This window comes from Oryzias latipes, chromosome 20 (assembly GCF_053564925.1).
Source record: "Oryzias latipes strain Hd-rR chromosome 20, Olatipes_Hd-rR_3.1".
NCBI lineage: Eukaryota > Metazoa > Chordata > Actinopteri > Beloniformes > Adrianichthyidae > Oryzias > Oryzias latipes.
This window is the reverse complement of record NC_136256.1, coordinates 28,204,386-28,216,458: the sequence shown is the minus strand read 5'-3', so window position 1 is coordinate 28,216,458 and position 12,073 is coordinate 28,204,386. Positions and strand designations below refer to the sequence as shown.

General features: G+C 44.4%; 1 protein-coding gene across 1 annotated transcript in view; it reads left to right on the top strand.

Annotated features, from left to right (window-relative positions):
* The first annotated feature begins 395 nt into the window (after window positions 1-395).
* The window catches only part of LOC101174783 (cadherin-20), a 46,117-nt gene continuing 34,439 nt past the window's right edge, over window positions 396-12,073 (top strand). The window contains exon 1 of the mRNA XM_023950280.2: window positions 396-699. The gene's annotated coding sequence lies outside the window, so the exon portion shown is untranslated. The remainder of the gene's footprint in view (window positions 700-12,073) is intronic.

The window sequence follows — 12,073 nt, the reverse complement described above, 5'->3', positions numbered from 1 at the left end:
AGAACGAGATGTTTTCATGCATACACTCTGGTCCCGCCGTGTGTTCATGATTATTTCATGAGCGAGTTATCTTGCGAGCAGGACCGCGGCGCGTTTGTCACGGACGCTTCACACCGTCTACCGACACAGCCCTGCCAAGCGCAGACTCTACAAACATAATGGACTGTCAGCTCGGTCTTCAAAGGTCTGATTGAACCATTCAAGGGGGTCTCAAATGCAGCGAGAGGGGTCACGGAAGAAAAACTGGAGAAAGTGAGTGAGACCAAAGGGAGAATTCAGAGTCCTGCGGGTTAATTCTGAGGCTTGCAGCTACAATCTCCATGTCTAAACATTCATGAGCCTGGAGGGGGCAGAGCGACAGAGGGAAGCTGAATGGATGGAGCAGCTCAGCGCTCAGACACGAGGCAGAGCTGCAGTCTGACTCGTCTGCACAGCTCTGAGGAGGTACAGCGAGGGAGGAGGTCCGCCTTCACCTGAAGATTACCGTCTCACACCTCCCTCACCCTGAAGCCCAGTCCATCAGGGGAGGTGTCACCTCCGGCTCTTTTTCTTCTCGGCACGATCAGGAGGACTTCTCTGTTGGAAACGGCCAGATTCATCAGGAAAGAAGGGGAAGTGATCAGAGAGGAAAAAGTGAGGAACCTGCTGGTTTTGGGGGGGGAGATTCAGATCTGAGCTTCAAGAACAGCAAAAAAAAAGGTAAGACTGACTTTATTTACTATTTGATGTGAGAAAAACTAAAAAAATAGCAGAATGACATGTGGTGAGATGAGTCAGAGCTGAATCTGAGGAAAGGGAGCTAGAAAAACAGGAGAGCGGGGGAAAGTTGGGCTGAGAAAGACTGATGAAGGAGGTGGGGGGGGGGACGCCGTAACCACAGCAGCTGACATGAGGAAGAGCCAACCACGGACAGCGGCATTTCTATTTTTCAGCCTGACTTTGACACATCGCTGCCCTGCCAAGTCCCCCCGCCCCGTCCCCCAGAAACAAAGACTTCTTTGTGTAGACCTGAGACCCAATTCATTAGTGTGTGCCCCCCCATCACCACTCTGCCGGCTCGGTCCTCCTGGTTTTCATTTCAGTGTCAGTCCAGTTGGATCTTCTGCTTTTGCTTCCTCTCCTCACAGCAACTGATGTTTGTGGTCATTTACTGCAGCTACTTCAAAGCTAAGGTGAGGATTTTAGATCACCTGTGATTGGATGACGGTCACATGACTCCTCACCTCTGAACTCAGGCTGGTCTTTTCCTCTTTTTGGTTGTCACCGTCTGAAGCGTTGTTGGGGTGTCCAACCTCAGATTGAAGATCGCAGGTTCAATTCCCACCTTGCCTGCACATATGTTGATTGACGTGTCCTTGGGCAAGACACTAAACCCCGCCTTGCTCCTAGGGGTTGAGGTTAACCCCATCCCTGTGTAAATGTGCGTTTATGTGTGGCTGAATGTGACTGTAAAGGGGCTTTGGGGCTTAAATCAAGGTAGAATTACACTATGTGCCATTGTTCATGACATCATCTGTGACATCATTGATCGTAGTCCTTCCCCAATAATGGCAGTTGGGCGGGACCGTCAAACATGACACTTGAGACAGTTACGAAGCTGATGATTCAACAGGTAGCTGTCAATCAAGCGGTTCCTCCCTCATTTGTTCAAATTGAAGATAAAAGGAAATGAGGAAGTCAGTAAAGTAACTTAATTCAGCGGCGACAGGCAAACAGTATCTTATTTCTGTAGTGAAGGTAAGAGATGGGGCAGATGGGGGGGGGGGGGGGGGGGTCTGTCAATAATACAGTCGTAATATAAGAATGTCCAAAGTGAGTTGAATGACTTAATCTTCACGTCCACACATTCTGTAGTGAATGTGAGCGGTCACTTGGTAAAAAACGGTTACTTTTGTTTTCACACTTGTTTCCTTCTGGAGGTTCAGAGCTTCTCTATGGACGTTAAAATCCACCTCCCTAAAGCTACGCTGGACATGTCCTTTGACGTCACGGTAGAAATGAGAGGAGCTGTGACACGCAGAAACCTGGAAAGACTAGTGATGGAGCTGAAGCTGTGGTTTGGACGGAGTGGAGGTACGACAGCATCTCCGGCCTCAGATGAGCCATCAGAGTTTCTGTTCCACAGGAACCAGCGGTTCAGCTCTGATGCCCACATCCACACTCCAGACAAAGTCCTCACCTCTTTAGGTAAAAGGCTGGAATGAGCTTTATGAGGCCCTCATTGTTTCCAGGATGTGAGACGCTGTGGTGAAATCAATCTCCATAATGGAATGACTGACTGCAGGGCTGAGCAGGACTTTATGATCTAGCAGAAGGCGCCTTTGAGAACGAGCAACAACAGGTCTCTGCCAGCTTTGTGGATGTCTGGGAAACCATGAGGTGTCAATCATCACAAGGTGGCAGGTGTGGGGGGGGGGGGGGGGGGGGGGGGGCAGAGGTGTTTTCTTGATGCTAGCCTTTCACAGTTCCTACAACAACTTTGGGGCTACCTGTAGTCCCCGATCAGATCATGGATCTTTTGGTACCTACCGCCCAGAAAAAACGAAAAAGAACACTTTCTATTTTATATATCATCTGATGTGAAAGGGGTCCCTCTTGCTGAATATCAATACCCTTGTGTGCCACATGCCTACGTCCACTACGTTCTTAAACGGGCTCCCCCAGCCGGTAATATCGCCAGTACATAAATAAACAAAAACAAATTTCTCTAGAAAAAAAGGAAAGGAGCCACTGTTAAAACGTCAAAAAAAAGGAAACAGAATTTATGAGACAATACCAGGAATCCTAGTAGTAGAAATGTGGATGTATTGTGTCATTCCCACACGGCAAAACCAGTTTTCAATAATGCACGGTGACCGCTCTCTACTGTTATGAAGATGCTGCTAATTAAGTTGCTTCAAAGGTGGGTTCACATATAATTTTATTATTTTTTATATACTGTATTAACTAACATATCAATAATGAGTTATTTATATTTAGAAAGTATCAGCTTTATTCACTGCTGTATCAATTCATTTTGCATTTATGTTGAATTTTATTAGTCGCTGAAGTTGGCATACAATTTTCCCTTAATCCTCCTGTTTGATGCTTAAGGTAAAAGATATACTACATTCAAATGTGTTCTACACAAAATCTGTTGTTAAAAAAAACTTTAAAGCAGCTGCAGATGTTTTACGGAGGAGAATTACTCAATAAAAGAAAGTATTTTTTTTTATAGAAATGAATCTTGTAAAAAAAAAAAAAAAAAAACAGCACTGAGAAAATTCTGGATCAAATAATCCTGCAAAGCCACATCCTGGAGAAATCCTTCAGTTCTTTGGGACTGACCATCCACCGGTCTGCTGCTCACAACCACCTTTGAGAAAATATTCACTTTTCAGCGATGACCCTCAGGGAACAGAGCTGCTTATACCAGGACTAAGGAAAAGCTGCAAATGTTTTCCAATTGATTTTCCGTTTTCACTCCGACTCGGCCCCAAAACGGACAGTCAGGAACTCACAGACCAAATATCTAAGGACGCTGAAATGGATTTCATGACAAACCAGCATCAAACAATCATACAGGGGCTACTGAATTTTTGGTCAAGCCAATCCAGAACCACCAAATCCAACCAAATGACTGCATCTCATCAGTGGAAGAAATGTAAACAAAGTGACCATTGGTCAACACTGAAACACTCTTCCACTGAAGCCCAAAGCAAATGTGAGCCTTCAGTTACTGCAGAAGACTTTCCCTCCGTTTGAAACTGGATCCCCTTCTAAAGGGGGGGGTCGAACAGAAAACTGCAGCAGTATGTCAGTCATCTGTGCATTCAAAGCTTCAATGATCCACTGAAGCAAAGAGGAGAACCACAAACCACAACATAGCATCCAACAACCCTACGGGAAGAACCAGAACCCACAGCGTTCTGCTGCTCAACAGCAGCGTCTGTAAATCAGATTAACATCTCGCCTGACAGGTGTTTCCCTCGTTTTTGTTTATCACGTCCTGGCTGTTCCAGGTTACTGTAGAAGAATTAGATGATTGTCTCGATCAAATTTGGAACAAAATGCAGTCAAATGAAGCAGAACTGAAACTGCAGTCAAACAGTTTTTGTGGAACAAATGCAGGATATGATGGTCTCAGTTTGGCCATGTGAGAACGGTGTATTCTCAGGGAATGACATTGACAAGGTTATGGTTTGGCCACATGGAAAATTTGCTTGTATTCACATGCTTTGCTCATAAACCCCATAATGAATTCACCTGACGCATATTTGGGGCAGGGTAGTTGATGCTACAGGCTGTGGAGAGTAGACGATGTGGAGAGTAGGTTTTTCTGGTTTTGGAGAGCTCAACAAAGGCGCCGGCGAGAACGCCACCGTGTCTAAGTTCATCAGATCTTTCAGATGGTCTGATACCCGCGCTTATCCTTTTCCAAGCAAAGTCCTTCTTGTTCTCATCTCCATACATAAACATCATGAAGTTCAGAACGACCACAAACGACAACGATGAGCTTCAGACTCCACCTGATGACCACGCCGTTTCCAAGGACTTCCTGATTGGTTGAAACGATGCAAATTTTCAGGAAATTCAAAATTTAAAACATGAAAAATTAACACTGCACAAGATAGTTAATAAAAAAGAATAGGTTGAATGAAAAAAAAAAAAAGGTTTCAATCATGTTTTTTGTGTTTTTTACCATATTCTTTTAGTATTTTGTAGTATTTTTCTAAAGATGGAGGACATTAATTTATAGAAAATTAAGATTATAAACGGCATTTTTCAATTTGGGACGTAGAAAATAATGGGAATATTGGAAGATGATGGGAAGTGGGGGCGGGACTGCTCAGCACCCTCCACTTTGCAGAAACTATGTCCTTGAAAAAAATGTTTTTTTATTTTTGTATACAAAGAGCATAATCTACACTAAAAGATCACTGGGAACGCTTTGAAATGGATCAAAAGAAAGAAATAACTCCACCAATAAAAAATGTTTATATCCAGTAAAATTTTTCTAGTTTCTAAAGGGAAAATCTGATCATCTTTTAAAAAAGTTTTTAAAATGTGTTTATGTTTCAGTGGAAGTAAAAGTGACAATCATCAAACCATGGTCCATACAGACCATCATGCCTCGTCACGCCTGGACCGCCATTTTCCTCAGTTCTTCCCACACAGAGGTCAAACTGAAAGCATTCTTCTTTTTCATACGGGTGTCATCCGTCTGGTTCATGAAATACGACCTGTGGAAAAGTTCCCCAGCTCCTCCCTGAACCCTGACTCCTGATCTTCAGGTATCACATTCCCCCCACCCAACAGGTGTCTTGTGGGAGATGATAGGGGCGGAGTCACCCTGCCACGGGGATGAAAGAGCAGCTCCTGCATTTCACAGGGGCCTCATCATGCAGCTACAAGCCTCTGAAGCTGAAAGGGAAGTGCGGGCAGAATCTGAGCAGCGCCCGAGCTGATCACAGTTTAAACTGAAGCTACTGCTTTGCTTCGTGTCCCGAGGCGTCGGATCGATAAAGCTAGAGCGGCGCAGGCACAAAAACATGGTCAGAGAGGCAGAGACTGCTGTTTATCCCAGGTGAAACAATAAATCTCTTCCCTTCTGACCAAGCACACAGCTGCACCCTGATCAGCGCAGACCTCCTATGGTCTTTGTGGTTCTATGACATAACATCTACTGGGCTTTCCTGTGTTTTTGGTCGCTGAGGATTGAATGAAGGCAGGAGGTGAATGTAAATGACCGTTCAGTCGATAAAGAGCTGGACGAGGAGGAAGACAGATAAATAAAAGAGAAAAGTGAGCAGATGGTCAGAAACACCAGAGCGAGTTGAACATATCATTAGGCAGATGTTCGCAAACACGTCTAATCTAACAAGCTGCAAGCGTAGCCGGCCTGGTGGCGGCGATGCTTCACACAGACAGACGGTTGTTCTGATGTGATTTTACAGCAAGATAAGGTAAAGTTCACAGAAATATTTCAATTGTTTTCCTGAAATGTTGTTTCAGGAGCTCTAAAAGGTGGACTCTGGTTCATGTTTGCATGAAAACTCAGATGGCATTTCACTGAAGCCAGATGTATTCAAATGAGGCAACATCCCCGCCCCCAACAAATGTCAATCTTGGTCAAACTCAGATCCGTCACGAAACACATCAATCGAAGAAAAAGCCCCTTCTGACTGAACGGCTCACTCTCCCCCCGTCTGCCTCTGCCAGCCTGATCAGGACATTTTCATTAAAAAGAAAAAAGAAAAATTTCTTATGCCGAATTTTCTGTTGGTTTTTATCTCTATAGCAACTGTTACGCCCCCTTTGTGTCTAGGGGTGCTAGGGGCGGCATAACATAAAAAGTAAAGGTTTGGCTACTGAAGTTGACTGTAACAAAAAACACCAAACGAATGTCTCCATAAAATAACCCAATTTATTTACAAACAACAACCAACAAGAACTAAAAGTGAAGCTAAAAGGCTTCAGGGTGAACCCAGGCCAAAACAACAAACAAAACCCGAACTAACTGCAACATGTAATCTTACCTGCAACAAAAGAAAAGGGAAATCAAAGACAGAACGCTAACCTCCCTAACCTAACAAAACCAGGAGAAAACATGTACTAAACAAAATGGCGGTTCACCCCTACAGCTTCACTTAAACAAAATCATAAACCAAAGGACTAAACAAAGTGGGCACAGACAAAACTACAAACTACAAAGAACTACAAAGTGCAACACAAACTAAAACAAGTGGAGAAGACATAAACAAAATGGAGAAGAGGGCCAAGCAGCAGTGGAGGCTTTTGCTGCAAGGCACCCTTCTCACCGACTGGATGTCCAAATGGTGCTTTTAAAGCTGCCTCCACCAGCTTGTCCAAATTGAGGCCACACCTTCATGCACCACACCTGCAAATAATCAGACATACAAACAAAGATCCACAAAACACAGAAGTCCCGCTCTGATAAAGAAATAATACACAATAATACACAAAACACAGAACAAACCAAAACCAAATACGGCCACAGCCGTAACAGCAACCATTTAATGTGTTGGTCTCCTGGGGTTAATTAACAATTTTTAGAAGAATCTGCAAAAGTAAAATTTTGGATTTTCTTGGCAACAGAGGGTTTTTGTTAATCCCGCCCACATTCCATGTGTCATATCGCTTTGTTCAGCATTAGCCCATGATTCATGTGTTCGATTTTTCACCATATTCTAGTGAAAAGTGTGCAAGCAACAGGGGAACACCAGTTTTGCTGGGTAGCCACGCTAACGTCATTCAAATCTACAAACTTTATGTCCAGTCAATTTTCCCCCCAAAGTAGCTTCTCAATGATGCTCGAGGAGTTAGGAGGTGAAAGATCAAAATCCCTAGAAAGAATTCAAACGTTTTACTGTTTCAATCTTTGGACTGCTTGTATTGCCATGTTTTTTTTCCTCCATTCGTTCCCTTGTTTCTGTTTGTGTTCATTCTCTGTTCTAAAAGCTTTCGTTATTTTTAGCAGGTAGTAAAGGTGATCTTTATGGAATATTCAAGATGTGGGCCTCTTCCCGAGGTCAAAGGTCAATGAAACGCCATTGGTGATTGTAGACTTTAGCAGAAAACCTGTGTGTGAAATTTTGTGAAGACCACTTGAATAAGTTCTTGTCTCCCAAACTTTATTAAAATCTAAAAAAAGATTGTCAAATTTCACACTTTGCCACAAAATTGCCACAAAGCCGTGGGTCCTGTGGCCATCCCATAATACTTCCTTTAAATATCCCAATGTGGGTTTTGTTTTCGTCGGTTGGAATTTTATTTGTGAAAACCCATAGAATATTTTGGCCCCATTCATTTTTTTTGAGTGTTTCTCCGCTGTGATGTCACAGTTTTCTGGAAGGAGTCGTTCACTGAGCCCAGAATTCATTTTCACCAGGCACGTGCACATTTTGGTGACTTTCATTTTATGTGGTGGGAGTGACATTTTTGCTCAAAGGTGCAGTAAGAAAGAAGAATTTCAAAACCAATCTGGTCCTTCAGTCCATGACGGCTGCAGGACAGAACCATAATTCTTGTTTTTAATATTGTGCTCATCTAAGGCTGTGTCCAAACTAAAGGGCTGCGTTCTTACTGGCTGCATTTGAAGGCTGCTTACGTCACGGCGCCGCCACAAGTTCTGTCCAAATTCAACGACTCCTTCAAATGTGGCCAACGAGTACGCTCCTCTTTTCCCCGATTTCAAGGATTGGTGTGGCGTTTCCTTCTAAGCTGTCCATAACCCAAGATGCATTGCGGCCAAACCAGGAGATTTTTGACAACAATGGCGGCCTGTGAAGCGGGACCCAGAGTTGGAAATAGTTACAGCCCTCGAATTTGGACACACCCTATACGTCAACTTCAAACAACCTATTATTTAAGATAATTTAAAAAAAAAAAACAGTTTTGTTAGAGTTCATTCATTTGGTCACTTTAATACTCAAACCTTCAATAATAAACAGATGAGGTATTAGAAGATGAAACATAATTAATCATAAATAAATTAATGTATCTTGTTGGCTCCCTCCTAAATGAAAGGTGGGACTTCTCCACCAACTGACTCCTGAGCTGCAGCGCGTCGCTCAAACGCCGGCGGGTCTGAAGAGCCGGAGCCGTTTGATGGCGCCACACCACCGACGCCTGGTTGCAGTGGCGGGTGGGAGTGGAGGGGTGGAGCACCCTTCACCCCCACACACACTAACCAGGATGAGCCGTTTGATCTTCCTCTACCCAGGTTCAAAAGAGATCAGCCGCCGTCAAACCCCTCCCCTGAAAAGACCTGGACCCCCCCGTGTCAGTGCGTTTTCGTTTGAAATGAGATTACCTGTGTCTTCTTTGTGAGCACTTCCAGATGAGACGGAATGGGAAATGTGAAAGAGCGGAGTTTGTTATCGGCGTCTGCAGGAACAGAGTCATCTGAGACGATGGGCGCCAGCTTTGCTCAGAGTCTCAAAGACAATTGTGAAGAAGAGCTCAGTGCTGGATTACAAACAGTCACGGCCGAGCCGCAGCAGATTCAGGTCACTCTGGATTTCAACACTATTTACCCAGAAACTCCTGTGATCAAATGGATGGAGCTGGAACACAACACTCTGCTAAAAACAACCAAAGCTTTAAAACAGAAGATGAGCAGAATCACTAACAAGGAAAAAAACAATAGAAACATGTCAATAAAACCAGTCCAAAGACTGAAACAGTAAAACATTGCTTGAACAGTGACTGTAGCCAGGAGAACACTGAGTTCTGTCATGAACACCATTACCCAGAAGTGTATCAGAAAACTCCAGTAAGCAAGCGTGACGTCATCCATGAAAAATGGTTCACCTCTGGCTCCAACCAAATTAGGTCCAATCAGTTGCCATTTTTTTTGCAATACGCGCGCCGCCATGTTGGACCCAGATGACATCAGTGAGCAGTGATTGGCCCGAGTCTGTCTAATCAGGAGTGAGCTTGTTGGAAGGCCACGCCCCTATCACTCGAAACTAAACAGAATCCGTCAGAAAATTTGGAATGTTGATTGTTGGGACCAGCAGGCACCGCCTAGTTTTATTGCGTCATCTGATCGGTCAGTTTATGACTTAAACTTTATAACTTATGAAGGCAGAGAAGATGTTACATGTAGCAACGCTAACGCTGGGCTGTCAAAAGAATCAAACAGATGACTGTTGGAGATCTGGATATCGGCAGACTTTGACACATGTCCTTTCTTTTTCTTTTTTTTTTGAGCAGAAACACAATTTATATTTTTGTCAAAGTTCTACAACTCAGGACAAAGTATTCAGGAAGTTGCTGTCGCAGCCTCCTGAGACAGTTAGAGCTCAAGATCAACTCAGTGGAGGAGAAAGTCCTAGCTGGGTCTCCAGGTAAAGTCAACATCCCATTAGTTGGCAGAGCGGGTCAAATTTGTTCTCCACATTTGACCCATCCCCTGCAGAAAGCCACCCTCAGGAACCATTTGGTGGTTTAACCCCCTGATCCAACCCCTTAATGCTGAGGGGTCAAGCAGGGAGTCTTTGGGTCCCATTTTTTTGGGCTTTAGTGAACCGGGACTGTAGATTTGAACCCACAACCCTCCAGTCTCTGGGTGGACACTCTTCCACTGGCTAAAAATGGACATCATACTTCCCTTTGTCCCTCCTCCTCAAATCTACATCCAACTCATCAACCACAAAAGATCCGCTCGTGATCTGTCTTGAATCATGCTTTACATTATGGGATGTAAAGCAGGAGACAACTGGTCAGAGTATTGATGTTCTACAAAGTGTTGATTTTTACCATTTCAGTTCCACTAGCACCAGTTCATATCTCGTCTCTGAGCCCAGGCGGATTCCCACTTCTCTATTAGTTAACTTAATTTGCTAAAAACCCAGCTTTGCCTGCTGATCAGTCTTCACTCGCATGGGGATGAAAGACTGCATTACCACTGAGATCGTAAAGAAATGAGAGTCTGACATGAAAAAGTGGAGAAAAACAGAGATGGAGGCCTGCTGAGCGCTGGACTGGGGATTTGTCTCCATCGCTGCTCACAGAGTCAGTCATCTGTTCAGAGCCTGAATCCACATCTGGGGGAGTTGCAGAAACACAGCCGTGCTGACAGGAAGGCAGGAAAGGGGGAAGCTTACACACTCAACTGGGTGTCAAAGTTTTGAAGCACCTGCAGGTAGCGCAGCGGCGAGCCAAGATCAAGTGTTTTCATGGCAACACAGTCTATTCTGCTGGAAGTGATGCATCATGGAGCCCCGCCTGCAGTATTCTATTACTGTTTCTCAGAGTGAAGTAATGCTGGATATTATAGTATCACCACATCACATTTACACATCCATCGACAGGTCCTGGCTGGTATCATACACACAGCGTTGTAAATATCCATGAAACCCTACACGTCTTTGAGTCTGATTCACTTAGGTTTGAAGGCCCCGCCCACAACAAGAGCACAAAAGTGGAAGCTCAAAAGAAAGATGAGAAGATGCAGAGGAGAGTCCTGAAGAACATTTTAGACGAGGGATGGGAAATGATCGCATCAGAACTCTGAGCTCGTGGGTTAGAGTTTAAACATTTCCAATACCCCTTGTGCTGTCTTGTGGGGTCCAAATGACCCCACCCTTACATTGACGTGTTATCCCTACATTGACAAAGGTGGATAAAGGTAAAAAGGACTTCATGTCTTCTATGGGCACCAGTGAATCAGAAATTATTGGGGGGAAAAAAGGTTCAGCGCATTGTCTTGTGGGGTCCAGATGACCCCCTGCCAACGTTAACGTGCCTTGGAAAGCAGCAGCCCAACATCCAGCACCAAAACTATGCAACATGAAATGAAACCATAGCTGGTTGAATCAGTTAAAACGCTTCAAAAGGAAGAATTTCCATGAACTGGCTTCAGTCTAAAGGCATCAACACCTCCGCTCAAGTCCATGAGCAGAGTCTGTTCCCATTGGGGGCCCACAGCTGCAAACCCGCAGCGGGGGCCACATGTCCTCACAAAATAGAACAGGAAACCAGTCCTGATTGTTCAGTTGGACTACAGCGGAAGGTGACTGTTAAAAACCTGCTGTTCTGTCGCACGTTGCTGTTTGGAAGAGAATTAAAGTTCAGGATCTTGGTGTGTACAGATCTGTGATCCAGAGCAACATACTGCAACTCTCTCAGGTCCATGAAGGTCTTCGTACCTGATTCTGCTTCATATGTGACATCTATTCACAAACGTCATGTCCCACCTTTAAAGGGTCTGTATCATGCTATTCTTACGCCTTTCAGAGTAAACTATACTGTATATTGTGGATGCCGCCCATTTCATGACATCACCCTAGAGTCGGCCTCAGCAGCGTGTCTGCGTTTCGCCCACAAAATACAAACAACATCCACACTTTTCCAAAGATGGATGTGCATATTGTGCGTATAAAAGTGAAAACTTTAGCCGATCACCACTAGCTCCACAGAGAAAGTGGGCGTGTGTGTTAGGCTGGGGGCGGTGCTGGCAGTGCAGACTCTTCCTGGAAGGGCCGGTTCCCCACTTTGTGACGTCACAATGCAAGGATCCACTATATCGAGGAATATTCGAGGAAATGCATGAATGGATCAAAAT